This window comes from Perca flavescens, chromosome 9 (assembly GCF_004354835.1).
Source record: "Perca flavescens isolate YP-PL-M2 chromosome 9, PFLA_1.0, whole genome shotgun sequence".
Classification (NCBI taxonomy): Eukaryota; Metazoa; Chordata; class Actinopteri; order Perciformes; family Percidae; genus Perca; species Perca flavescens.
Genome location: NC_041339.1, coordinates 18,986,684 through 19,002,063, shown reverse-complemented (window position 1 = coordinate 19,002,063; position 15,380 = coordinate 18,986,684). Strand labels below are relative to the sequence as shown.

The 15,380-nt window shown below is 42.3% G+C and overlaps 1 protein-coding gene across 2 annotated transcripts in view; it reads right to left on the bottom strand.

Moving 5' to 3' along the window:
• Window positions 1-15,380, bottom strand: part of insrb (insulin receptor b) — a 91,085-nt gene that overhangs the window by 21,926 nt on the left and 53,779 nt on the right. The window lies entirely within an intron of this gene.

Here is a 15,380-nt window from a genome sequence, read left to right as displayed (position 1 = left end):
TTGCACTGCCATCAGTAGGAGTACAAACCTGCAACTGAAAACCATGTGACTTTCACAGAGAGATCAAACATGTCAAAAATAACAAAGCACAGAAACATCAGTGATATTCTTGCTGGGTGATGGATTTCTGACTCTGATATTTACATCATTAACTTTGTTTCCTACCAAAGATCCCAAATCACCTACCACATTAATGTATACACACTTGTTTGAGCTACCGTAGGTCAACAAAACATGAACGTATCTAACATAAGCTACTGTATTGGTAAAGCACTGTTGTATCAACAAGTTGAATATGAGCTACAATTACATGACCTCCACTCTGTATTCTGTGATTATGTTATACTAAAAATAATGCTCAAGAGCTTATCTGAACATTTTAACTGAATTTGCACATGTAAAAGCACATGATTAGACAAAAACTAATTAGAATTCAACAACACAATCGAACAAGCTCCAGCTGTAATTTCCATACGATACATGCAATTGGACGACCACTGATTGCACACCAAGCATCCATGAGGGAGTGAGTGTCCACAATTTGCACCTGATGGCTAACAGCGGCAGCTTGCATCGGCATTGAAACAACCTTAATCACTAATAGGCTGAACATTAGGTCATTGGCTCATGTCAGGTTTCATTTGACCTATTGGGAAACAGCATTCGGTGAAAGAGCCTGAGTGTCAATTGTGATTGGATTAGCAGTCAGGTTTGACCTGTACCGTGTAATGATCTAATAAACTAGCTGTTATTGCCTTGTCTGAGGGCCAGTAGAGACTCATTACATCTCACCTCATACCAGACACTGACCTTTTTACTAGGGTTGCACAATATTGACAAAGTGTAATATTGCAATATCGATTATGAATATTGCGATATCTATATTAATTTAGATATTTTTAAACATGTGTAAAGTTACAAAGGTTACGGGAAAGCGCATCAAAATGGATTCATAACAAATTAAACAAGTATTCTTACAACACAAGCTTTATTTCAACTGACAGTCATATTGGACTGTCAGTTGAAATAAACAACATGAATAAATAAATAAATAAATAAATAATGTCTACAGAACAGGACGTTTTACTGGTTGTACAGTATAAAATAAATAAAGAGAACAGGACAATTTTTCTTTCGCTACTCTGATTCGTTCAGTTTTGTTGTCTCTATTTTTTCACTCCCACTGTCGAAATATGCACACACGTGGTACACTCCGTAGGGTTTGTCACGTAGTGGACCCGTGCGCTGACGTGCACTAACGTGTGCAAGTGGCACGGTAACTGCCCAATGAAATGATGATCATTATAGCATTTCAAGCGGGCTCTAAATCGAACCCAACTAAGCCACACAGCCAACGGACTGGGCGCAGCGCTCCACAAAATATTGCATTTTTATTACAACACTTTCAATAGAATATTGCGCAACGTGATATTGCAATAATGATATTGAGTAGATATATCATGCACCCCTACTTTTTACCAACTGCACATAATTGACTGTGGACAAACAAGGAAATCACCATAAGCAATGGGCTGTAAAGAGATAACTGAGGCTATAACTTCATTTTAGTCTAGAATCCACTTTGGGCAAGTAAAGAACATCAGCCAGATGTTTACAGTGAAATCAACTGGTCTAAAGTCAATAGCGCAGCATTTCATTTTTATTTTATAGTCACTTCCACTTCCCATCATAACATGACTAGCTAGATTATAACGTTCTCTTAATACATCCGTGGACTATGATACCTTTCACCACTGCTCATTTTATGAAGGCCGCCGCAAGAAAACGTGTCTTTGTTTACATTGTATAATGTGCTGTTGGATTGCTTTTTATTTTGCATGATTGCAGCGCGCTAGTAGCGAGCTAACGTTAGCTAGCTCTAACATCGGCAGTCAAACAAACATCAATGATCCATGAATGATGTTTTTTAATAATCTATACGTTTTTCTTGCAGTAGCCTTTCTACAATAAGCCGTGGTAAAAGTTACTATTATCCGTTCAAGGAGTTTATAAGCAGACAGATTAGCTAGCTAGTTGATAAGTTGTCTACTTCCACTTTATAAACAGATAGCCATAGCAGCTTACGTTAACGTTACTTCGCTGCTGGATTGGTCAGCTACTTTAGCGATGTTTAACGTTGGCTACATAACGTTAGCAATATATCTTGTGTAGAATCCAGAGGGAAGGGTCAGGGAGCAGAGACACAGTATTTAGATGAAGTGAGCTGGTTTGACCACGGAGATGGGACATGCTCGCTTAGCTTCACCGCAGTTGTGTGCGTCAGCGGCTGTGGGAGAGGGTGTAAAAGAGGGGTGTGGCGATGACATCATCGATACGGATCCGTATTTACCATCCATACGAAGCCAAACAAGAGCCGTTTTCGGATTTTTTCACCCTGAGACCTGGTTTCAAAAAAGTGCGTTTTCAGGCAGTGCCTTTGCAGGATTCGTCTGGACGGTTGGCCCAAACGATGCAAAACATGTGCGTTTGCACAAAAAAACGTTTCCGTGTGGATGGCCCCTTAGTCATCGTCTCTCACCATGTTTCTCACTATACTGTCCGCTTTGATATCATGTGCTAATTGAACCAAAGAGTGTCAGGGCAAGAAGCAGATCTATGTCACATAAGCTACACACATTTAAAAGACAATATGACCCTGCTTTGAGTCCCTTATAGATAAAATGTACAGCATCAAGGAAAGGAAGATTCTGTAGTATTTTTATTAACTTACATGATATTTGAGTTTTCCTTACTATAAACAAAGCTAAAATCAAAATGGACCACTGTTATAATTCTCTTGCAGCTACAAAATTGGAAGAAAGATTTTTTATTCTTTAGAGAAGTGCATCACACTGTTTATCTTAAAAGTGCAATGGGGGCACTGGATGCCAGCCTTAAAGGGATGCCACCTCTGTGAGGACATCACATGAGCTCTCACTGCCAAGGATACAGCTAGGACCCCCCCTGCACGGGAGGGCTGCCCATTGTGCTGCCTGAGTAAAAGCAGAGAGGACAGACGGGGTTGTGGCAGGGGGAGCGGAGGGGTTGGATAATGAGGTTAAAGAAAAGAACAATGACGAAAGAGACATGGGGTCAAAACCGCGGAGAGGGGGACTGACTAATGTAGAAAAAAATAACACTATCTCCGACCTTCTGGGGTAGTTCATGCAGGGGTCGCTCCACTACATTTTCTTTACTATGAGCTAGTAAACCCACTTACTGCACACAGTCGTCTCTGACCCACAGAGAAAAATGCATAGCTCTTCTCTAGCCCTCCCCCTCTTGTCTGTCTGCTGTGTGTGTACATGCTGTGACCACGGCATCACATAACAGAGCAGGGAGGGCTGAGACAGCTCACGTAATCCAGCTCCAGTTGAGGATCCATGCCAGAGTGCCGCTCCAGCCCCAGATCCACCCTCAGCTTCAGCCAATGTGTTTGCTGACTGGGGGAGGCAGCCATTCAATGGCCTCTTCCATGTAGGGGAGGAGAGACGCCCAGGGTTAACCCTGGCCTTGCTGGGGCAGACAGGGGGCAGACGCAGCCAAGTAGCCAGCATGCCAGAGAAGACAAATCTACTACTGCTGCTGCTGCTGCTTTGGATGAATTAGAACGAGCTTAAGGCAGGAGCTGGGCCGAAACAGAGATAGATGAATCCATTCAATACAGGGTCATTAAAACAGTTGTTTACATCCCCCTGTTGTATTAATAGAAACGTGCAATAAATCAATGCACTACCTTGGCATTTTATTTCATCTTTCAGTTATTTTCTTTATTAATCCAAGGTATATTTACCCTATTCCTCTCCTGTTTCTATCAGATCCCAGCAAAATCATCTCAGCAGGGAGTACTATAGTAACATAACACCACTGCAGCAGCATTATTCCCCATTCTGCTCACGCTAGCGCCAGGCTACACAAGCTAGCTGCTATGTCAAACATGCTCCAGTCAGCTCATTCATTCATTCATCCCCCCTTCCTCCTACTCCACTGTCCTCTTCTCTATCCCTCCTATCCGCCACAGCCTCACCCGCCCTGCACCACTATCTATCTCTCTATCTGTCTGCTTGCCTTTCTAGGCCACTCAACCCCTCCCACTTTCATTCATACAACGCTTTGTTTTGTTTTCATGCTGGCTGGATGGGGGGATGCAGGGAAGGAGGCAGTGATGGAGGGATGATTTCACTCATTCAACAGCAAGAGGAGGAGGAGGAGGAGGTGGTAGCATCCTGGAGAGCTTATCTCTCATTAAGCTAAACACACACACAAACACAAACACACGCACACACAGTTCCAGTAAGGGTTTTAAATGCAAAGCCTGATCAAAGGTGTGTTGTGTTTACCTTTCATTTGGCCATGGCACTAAAGAGCCCTGGCTGCTCAGTCCCCAGGGAAGGAACATGGGAGAAGCTGGGCAGCCAATAGTGTGCAGCCACATACAGCAACACTTCCTGCTCTTAACACATAAAAACTCCCCTTTAATTGGCAGTGTTGTCTACAGGGCGAAGTGCTGGGAACAATAACAAACACGTTTTTACCCCAGAGCCATTTACTCAGGAGAACACATGCACGCAAACACTCATCCACCCTCGTTCACACACACACACACACACACACACACACACACACACACACACACACACACACACACACACACACACACACACACACAGCTGCTGGATTCACGTTTACTATATTTGGCCACGGTGGGAGTCCTAAGCTTCAAAAGCTTTGCTATAAATGCTTCGAGTGATCTGATGTAAGACATTTGCCCTGAGCGAGTCAAGGAGAGACGAGAGGGGGGAGAAGAGTGTAAACAAAAACACACCGATTGCTGGGAGGGAGAGAGTGATACTGTCATAACAAGCGTCAACATCTATCTATAAATCGAGGAACCTCTGTGCGTTTGTGTGTTCCCACACATGCGCAGTACAGCAGCGGGGGCGGGGAGTTGCAGCTGTAGCGTGGTATCGTGTCTTCCCGTACACCGGCTCTGACTGTCTGTTTCCTCTACAGGAACATCGCAACTCTTGTGTAAGTTTGCCCGTAATTCCTAGACCGTTCAAATGGTTCCTAAAAGCAGACAATGGGAGCATTGCGCTCATATACGGGGCATTACGGTAGCCACTCAATACAGGGAGAAATGGCCGTCCAATCACAGACAAGATTAACTGACTGCGTCTCACATTTGCAGGCGGGCTTCAAATTACCGTAACTCATAGACCGTTAAAAATGCAAACAGTTCCTGAAAGCAGAGAAAGAGAGCTTTCCACCCATATGTGACATTACGGTAGGATCAGTATCAAAGGCTGTGGCTGTCGCCATTTACCGGCGAGGAGAAAGTAGGAAGAGAAAAGAGAGCACATAGCAAACCGTAGTAGTAGAAAGACGACAGAAAACAATATTTTTGGAGAGTTTAGTGACAGTTTTGAGTCAACTGACCATTTTTTTGAGAGAGGTGATGTCAATAAAGTCATCTAGAGTGAGAAAAGCACCCAAGTGGGCCTGTGTCTGCTTAAGGAAATACCACAAGGACCAAAAAGCGCCTGGAAATTGTTAGGCAAATCAGGCCAGAACGCTTAACTTTTAGTTCTATCCTTACCTATCTATGTTTAATTTATTTGTATTTCATTTATGTAAAAGTAAGTAGTGCCTTCACCCATCACATAACTAGTTTAGTGGCCCAAATCAGAACTGCAGGTTATGTGAGACAAAATTAATTACAAAAAATCTCTAAAATAAAACTATGAAGAACATTTCCTGAGCACCATGCATACTCAAAAGGAACATCAGCCATATGTAGGCATTCAAAATCCACCAAGAGTCAAATAAAACTAGAGAATGCAATTATTTTGAAGAAATGGTGGGATTGCTGGCTGCTGATAAGCTGAAACTGAGCTGAAGTGCTGGATGGGCAGCTAAAATGCATTGCTTAAAAACCTGGACAGCATTGCTTCATGTAGAGCTGGGAGATGAACAGCATGGCTTGATAAATGGCTGGGAGCTAAACTGCGTTGCTGGCTTAACTTTGTATGAAGGAGCAGCTGAAGTAAAATGAAGAGTTGAAATAATAGGAAAGGGCTAAATGGAGCTAAATATATCATAAGCAGTAAAAGGAGTTAAAATGTGAGTTATAGTGTAAGGACTTGTATGAGCTTAAGAGTATGGAGAAGGACTTGAGGTGAAATTCTTGTGTGTCGTGTCTTAGTTGGAATAAGGGTAAATCATTAGCTGAGGTCTAAAGCCTGTAAACACTGCTACGTACCAGAAGTGGTTAGAAGTTGATTTGTGCGCGCGTATGTGAAGAAAAAAAAAAAGTTATTGAGATTTTTTATTGTTAAGTCTTCAGTGCTCAGGAAGCTCCTGTTACCTTATGGGGGTTTATTTTAAAAATCCATCTTAAAAAGAATTCATGAGAAATGTTAAATATTACTGAGTATGAAAGATACGAAAACAAGTGAGGTTTTCAATGAGATGAAAATTCTTAAGTTTGAATAAGGTTTCTATGTTGAATGGTATCGAAGAAGGTACGTGTCAAAAACAACCGAGAACATAGGCGGGATTGCTTTTGCGCAACATATTTGGGTTGGTGATAGTGGGGTTCATCAGCAGGAATACGGCAAAGCTGGCCCGATTTACATGGAACTTGGTGAAGGGGTGTAGCATGGGCCAAGGAAGAACCCATTCATTTTTGGAGGAGATCCAAAACACCGGGCGGAGCGACTAATTATTTTTCTCTTTTGTTAACATTGCAAGATAGAACGTTAAGTGCTGCATTCATGTGGTACCGGAATAATAAAAAAAAATGTGTTCCTCACTGTGAAAAGTTCACTGCATAAACATTGTAAGATAGGGCATGCCTTGGCAGGGGTCTGCGCTGTCCTGAGTGCCCTTCTAGGTAAACTTTTTTTTTTCATAGATTTTATATGCACTTCTGAATATGTGTAAACATTTTCCAACCTGTATTAAAGGATGAAAGGAGAAGTAAACAGTCATACCCTTCCTGTCCCTCTGCAACAGCCACCCTCTCAGGGTTATTGACACACAGATAAAGAGCTGCCATTGTGCAAGCAACTTTCCAAACACAGGAACCTGAGAGGTGTCTATTAGTTTACTCATGTGTACTTGCAAATATCAGGATATTGCACTCCGGTTACAAAGCTGTATGGGATGAGGGGCAGTTGATCTGATGAGAAGGGGGAGGGGGCAGACACAGTAACCCTGCAAGTGTGTGCAGTGAGCTCATAATTACCAAATTTGAATAATTCTTGATGATATTATGTGTATGAATGTGCATCTGTCAAACCAGACATCAGCTATTAGATCATTAAAAGCAGAAATACCTTCTATTGACAAATATCCAGTCAGGCTTTTGATCTTCCCAATGAAAACTTTAATATAACAGTTAAGCCTGTGATTGTATAAAAGGTTTCCTGGGAACAAGATTGTATCATGTGATGAAAGCAACACTATATAAATAAGTTCTTGGGAATGACTGCCAATCAGTGTTTCCTAAGAAGTGACGATCATGACACTCTGTGATGGCTCTTTACAGAGTGTGTATGAACATGTATGAAATGTTTGGATAAGACATTTAATGCTTGTCCAAAGGTCTTATGCAGACTAGCACTGTGCAGGGAAGCAGCTCAATACACACACACACACACACACACACACGTACACACACGTACACACACCGCAATGACATGACATTGGGTGGTTAACTGCCCTGTTTCACGTCACTGGGTCACGATGGCTTTATCGGCCACATTGTATAGTGCAGGTGGTAACACACAGACACCCATAAGGCCATTTTACACAAATGTCGCGCCCTTTTGCTTAGTAATGGTTTATCATATATCAACTATATGGACAAAAATAAAGGGCCAACAATAATTAAAGCATAACTTCCACAAGAAACTCCTGTATTAAGTAAATGGCATCGAGAGAGAGGAAGTCAGAGCACTCTGACAACAGATTTTCCATTGTTTCAAAGTATGTGTGTGTGTCCTATTGACTAAACGACCCAGAGACTAAATTGGGTTACTGACGGTTTGAATTGGCTGAAAGAGAACATAGCTCTTCTCACACACACACACACACACACACACACACACACACACACACACACACACACACACACACACACACACACACACACACACACACACACACACACACACACACACACACACACACACACACACACACACACACACACACACACACACACACACACACACACACACACACACACTTCATGCAGCGGTCACTTTTTAGTGTTTGTTTCACTCCAAGCTAGCCGACCTTTTTTACCCACAAACTCAATGACCTGCCCATCGTAAGACGGGGTTATTGTGATGAAAATGTCACGTTTTTAAACAAAATTGTAAGGAATACACAACAAAATCAACTATTTCAACTTATTTAGCTAATTTCTGTTTTGTTTACAGGTTTTATGTGTCGCCAAATACATTATAATTCAGCAATCTATCACACTACAAGGCTCTAAAACGTACACTCTAAAGCAAAGTAGAATATCATCTTCATTGCTGCCAACAGTCTTCGGGACTTCAAGACATCAGCACTTTGCCACTAAAAAGCTTGATCAAATCAATTAGAGGTTTCTAGATTTGCTCAAGATCAATTCAACAGTAGCTGGTGAGGGAGCAGAAACAGTCTTTCCCTTAGGGAAGTCAAACTTACTGACTTTACTGTCGCATGATCCAAACAGTACCATTCACAAGAAACTTTCTCTGATCTCTGGCCTGCTGCTGCCCTGTTTAGTCAAATCTGACCATACAAGAGCAAAAAAACTTATTTTATATGTAAAGGTTAGCTCTTTGTTGACAGCTGATCGAGCAACATACAGTATTTAGTCTTAATGTAGGGTCAACAGGCAAGCATGAACGAATACACACACACACACACACACACACACACACACACACAGACATGTAGACAAACAAAGCGAAAGGGTGAATGTAGCTTAATTAGCATGGTTTTGTTCCACATTTTGTCTGTCTGTTCATTGATTTCCTTGTCTGTGTCTTCCTGTGTGCTGGCCAGCCCTGCTGGCCCATCTTGTTACCATGGAAATGAGTCCAGACATAGACTGTCTGCAGTAATTAGCTGCATGCTCCCAACAGGCGTTTTCTTAGATTCCCCTCTAGTCATCATTTGTGTCTGGTCTTCTCATCGTAAAGCTACTCTCTCCATCTTTCTGTCCCTTAAAGCACTCTTTGCGCTCTCCTCTCCTCTTCCCGACTTATCCACCCTCTCTAGTTTTCTCCTCTTGACCCTTCTCTGCCAGTTTCCCTTCACCCCCTGTCCCGCCCAGCCATAGCGTCTAGCCCCAGGTGACAAATCTGCTCCACCAGAAAACCACAGCCACTAGATCTCATTACAGATGCTTAGGATGGAGGTCCAATCAATACGTCCCACTGACAGGCTTCTTCGCCCCTCCCTTATTCTTCTCTCCTCCAAAAGATCCATCGTAACTACCCTCCCCACTCACCCATCCTCATCCCTCTGTTCATCCCTCCTATCCTTCCCCTCTTCCCTCCCCCCATGCCACATCTTTAATTTTGTCACACTGCCACCAGCCGCAGCATTTGCTGGTGGCTGCACTTTTTCTGACATCTAGACGCAAACATAAAACACACACGCACACACAAACAAAGACAAGCTGGGACCACATACCCATTTATTCACCACAAATTCTCTCTCTCTCTCTCTCTCTCTCTCTCTCTCTCTCTCTCTCTCTCTCTCTCTCTCACAAAGCCAAAAATAGACAAAAACAGTCAGACATAATGGAGATCAACTTGTAGTCTCACTCTCTCATACACAAACACACAAATACACACACAGGTCCAGAAGGTTTTGCTGACTGGAAAGTCTGGTGACAGTGGGAAGGTGATGGAGAGAGGCAGCGGGTGAACATCCATCTAGAGAGCAAGACACCTGCATCACTGGCCTCATGATTTCCCTTCACATCACAACCAGTGAGAATTACTCACACACCCTTCCACACCAAACGAGCTGGCAGGAGTCTCTTTATAACAAAACACCAGTCAGCCAGTCATCAAAAGGCTGGTGCCATGCTCAGGCTGCTGTCAGATCCAGTGGTCACTCTTTTTGGTCTTCTCTAAAGACTCTGAACATTGAGCCTATGATTCATTGATGAGCCTGTGGCATCCCTAAATGAGAGAAACATGCATCAAACAACGTGGACTAGATTGGGGGAACAATCACTGTCAACCATTTCAGAGCAGTTTCAGGCAGACTCAGATGGTGTTTGATGGGGAATTGTGATTTCTGCCGCTAGTTGCAGCATTTTGACCAACAAACACCTTCTGTGTCCCTTATAGTCAGTAAAACTAGAACCAGTAAACACTGGAAAGTCCCCATCTACCTTAAACTGAGAGAATCAAGAAAAACCATCTCTGAATACTTTTCATCATCCAGAATTTTCTGCTGCACTGGCAGGCTAAACAGTCACCCAGAGGGGAAATAATTGAAGCGAAAAGGTCTGGCTACTCAAAACTATCCCGCAGTTCCAACTGCTACCATGTCACAGATGAAATTAAATGCCTGAATAAATTAAATAACGCTAAAACACTATTGTCTATTCAAGCTCTATACACACAAAAACAAACAGTCACAAAGAGCTGCAGACAGTGATTTGACATCTTTAACTGGGCAGTCCTAAGTACAGTTTTATGGATTGTAATTGTGCTTAAAATAAATACCCCTTCATCTGGGTAATTTAATCAGTGGCGCTGAGTGGCGGCCCAGTCATGACTAAGGTGTTTTTTAAGCCTTCCCATTCTGCCTCAATGGCCCATTATCTCAACATATTAGCCACAGAAGGAGAGAAAGGCAAAGAGAGAACTCAAATCTCTCTCTCTGTGCGTGTTCTCAGTTGACACAGAACATGTTTATCAAAGGTTTGATTGTCAGAAACCTTCTTTTTCTCCTCTCCTCTTTCCTTACTCCATCTTTCTCTCTTTCTTCTCCTCCTACCTCTGCTTCTCTCTCTCTTCCCCGGCATTCTTGTGTTTCAGGGCCTTTGAGTTCAGCTCACCCTCATGACACCCTTTATGCCAGAGTGGTGCTACAGTTTGTACGATCATGGATTAGCCTGTGCAAAGACTAGGACCAGGAATTAACATTTTATGAATTAATCAAGAAACATATTCAAGCAGAATTAATGAATTGAAAATAAGTGTAAGTAACTTGCTAGCCTTGTGAGACCGTCCTGATCTCGCAAGCTCCAGTTTTCCACTCGCAGATCAGTCTGGCATCTTGAGGCAGAGAAAATTTGGAGCCGTTAGCCAAACGACCGGGCCAATCAGCGTTGGTTTTGAGGTGGGTTAGGTGGTGATAGACAGATGGTTTATCCAATCAGCTAACCAGTATTTTCAGACAGCGGTCCGGGAACCTGAAATGGTTCCGTTTATTCCTAAATTCTCGTTACACAAACGGCAAATATAAAAACTTCTATCATCCTCCCCAGCTCCACCCTCTTGTCCAAAAAAAAAAAAAAAAAAAAACAAGATGGCAACGGTCAAAATGCAAACTCCCAGCTTCAAAACGGCAGTCCACAAACCAATGAGTGACGTCACTGATGCTACGTTCATTATTTTTATAGTCGCATGGTATAAACAAAACTGCCACATAGATAAAAGAGTGGCTAACAATACAGATGCACATGTCATGGACATAAAAAGAAGAAATCAATCTTGTACAGGTAGCAGGAGAAACAAAGATGAACCCACGTAAACAAAGACACAGACAAGTAAACTTAACTCTTTTCCACACACACACACACACACACACACACACACACACACACACACACACACACACACACACACACACACACACACACACACACACACACACACACACACACACACACACACACACACACACACACACACACACACACCTGTGTTTCTGCAGGCTGGTCAGCTGCACTGAGCAGTAGGTAAAGTGTGGGGGCCAGGGCGGGATGGCTGCAGTGCAGAGGCTAGCTGCTCTATTTCATATTCACAGCATAGCACTAAGCAGAGCTACGGTACACAGGCAGGCACATACAAATATGCGTGCATTGATGCACAAAGAGCAAAGCAACTGATGGTAAAAAAAAAATAAAACACTATAACGTTGCTACAGATGCCAATTTTGAAGTTGAAGAACAGATGAAAAAGCTTCCAAATGTTAAAATATTATGAGAAATCAGATGGCACAAACACATGTTCTTTAGGAGGCAAAAAAAAAAAAAAAAAAAAACAGGTGCCAAAATTTTTTTTATCACAGACCTTACTTTTTGTTGTGAGTCACTGAGTTAAGAATACAAGGCTTTTTCAAAATATGGCCAGATCCAGTCATTTTAAGTGTCCTCACTGCTCTTTGTATTAGACAAATCTGAGTATCCCCATCCAGCCCGTCTCCTCCCTCCATTCATATCCCACAAGGCCTCAGGAAGGCTATTTATTCTGGGAGGAAGGAGGGAAACTCTCCATCATTACTAGGACAAACAGGCTTGTCACAAGGGGTCACATACACACACTCGCTCATCTGTGTTTTTGGTGTGTTATAAAGCACACTAAAAATACAGTACACAGGTCACATTTCGCAAACACGTGAAGTTCTAATATCTTTCTTTTGTTCTAAGAGAAGGGACCCTCCCTTCCTGCCCCTCAACCCCTGACCCCAAGACTGGAGAACAACATTACAGTTTACAGCGCTGAATCAAATTGCATTCATTGATTATTATTAAATATATATGGACATTTTAAATAGTGTCACTGCAAAACATGTCTGCTGCTACAGTACAAGATGATTAAATAAAGACCATGCCAAATATTTGCAAGACTATTAAACAGAGATCTGATAGAAACAAGTTGCATGTCACATGGGTAATTGTTTTTTAGGAGTTGAAAAACCCCTCAGACATGGACAGAAATGGTTGCATTGTCTCACACATTGGCATGGGTTTGAAGGGCCAGTGGTCATGAAGTGTACTTGGGGTTATACAATCTGAAACATGGTAGTCATAATGTCTTTTCCCACAAAAATAGAGTTATGGGACTGTGGTTATCAATTCACAGTCATCCCTCACAACCTTACTGCAAGTTGCTGAAGCCTCAGTTTGACCTCACCGAGACTCATCTTTCCATCAGCAGAGTGAGCGGCCAAGGAAAACAGCCGAGAAGACCGACCAGGGGTCTCCTGGGCAAGTGTGCAGGGACTGATTATGGAGAGTGTTAGTCATAAGGAAAACAGTGTAACCTCAGATTCAGGCTCAAATGTGTTAAAGGAATTTTGGGAAAATAGCGAGATCTCATGCTTCGGTTTGCTCTAGTTTTGGGTCATCCATCTGTCTGATCACATCCCCTGTTCCTTTTGTTCTGGGCTGGAAATGTTGTGTGACGTTTGTGGGAAAACCGAGGACTGGAACCAAAATTGGGTTCTAGTGTATTATAAGGAGAACAGGTCTACAGCTCCGTGGATCAAATAAAACCATGTAACATACTGAATACAAATGTTATGATTAAGGGTGTCACGATTCTCCAAATCCATGATTCAATTACATTTTCAATTCTAAGGTCACGGTTTGATTCAATTCTCGATTTTTAAAGCACAGGTTGCTATGCAATTTTTAGAGTAGACTTTTATGCAATATAATAGCTTACCTTTGTTCGCAATGTACCACACTACATTGTCAAATTTAAAACATTTATTAACAACATAATGTAACAATAACTTATATCCATAACCTCCATAATCTCTATTGTAACTGCAGTCTTCGTCAGAGAAGATGACATTCAAGTTCACAACAAAGCAAACAAAAAAAAACAATAAAACAGCCATGTCCATAGTATTCTCTGAACAATTAAGTGTCTTAACAAACTATTTCCAAATAGTTGAACATATAACACACAGATTAACTTCCATGTTAGTCGTGCTGCCAGTGGAAGAATATGGTACACGCACATAGCAGAGCTTGCAAACTGTGGCTTTTCTGTTGACAACGCCAACGTTGTCAACATAACTCACTGGAAATCCAAAATACTTCCACACCGGCGACTTCAGTGAAAGAGGAGAGGGATCAAGTTCTGTTGATGGGTCTCCTGCATCTGCAGTTGCCATGCTATCTTTATATGCTGTAGCTAAATTAGAGGAGGTTGACTGACTCGCAGCACTTCAACACTAGTGTTGACAAACTGACCGAAGAGCCGGTTAATTAACCAGAGTAGTGTCAATGAACTTTTTCTATGTTTTTTTTCCCACTTGGCAAGCCGACAGGACGTGACATGGGGGCGTGGCAGCATCAACAATTAAATTTTTTTATTCGAAATTCGAGATTGTGACTTAATTTCGAAATGAAGTCACAATCTCACACTTAGTAATGATATCAGTCTAGTGTCATTAGAGAAGTGGGCGTGGCTAGCTGATTGACCGGGTCGGACTGACACGTCACATGAGGGGGTTTTGTGTTGATCTGATTTAACCCAGCCATTGCAGGTGTGTGGGATGAGATCCATTCAGGAAGTTGATTCAGAAAGGAGGCTGACGGCTGCAAACCACACGCTTCCACACGGAGAACACTATTGAAGACAAAGACTCTAAAGGACTATTCTTGCTTCTTGTTTCCCACAACACAACTTTTTGTATACACCTTTTAAAACCTGAAGTACAACACAGACAGCGGGCTCCCAGAGTCTTGACGCTGACGGAGGACGCTGGAAAGCAGATCGTGGCGGAGGTCATCACGCCGGGAGAGGAGACCAATACTGTTAATGTTACGAGCTAGGTTAGCCTTTAGTAGCGGTGTTCCTTTGTTGTTCTAGGAGACCAGGTTAGCATAGCCGTGTCACACAAAGATGTTTTTAGAAACTTTTATCAGCCTTGCTAAATTAATTTGTTTTGAGTTGCAGAGTTTGGGGATTTTTTTTCAGTAAATTTGTTTGCTGTATCTGCATATCCAAAAGGCTGATAATGCAATTAACATGCATTATTAGTCAAATTACTCATCTAAGATTGCTGTCACTTTGATTTTAGGTAAACAGCTGTGAAAAATACCCTCCTATTCTATGGTTATTTGTGAAAGACAGTCCTTGAAACCAGGTTCTTGATCAGAACAAGACAGCAAACACAATATGGTATGCATAGCTCAGGAGCTGCAGATGAAAGGAGCAGACTGACATGGCCATTTCCATGTTGACTCCATTTTAGATCAAATTCTAATCCAAGCCCATTTGTCCGGCGCAGAGATCATTCAATCAATCATCCCGACACCTTGCCTCATCAACAGGAGGGATATCTGGCAGCTGTGTGTGTGTGTGTGTGTGTGTGTGTGTGTGTGTGTGTGT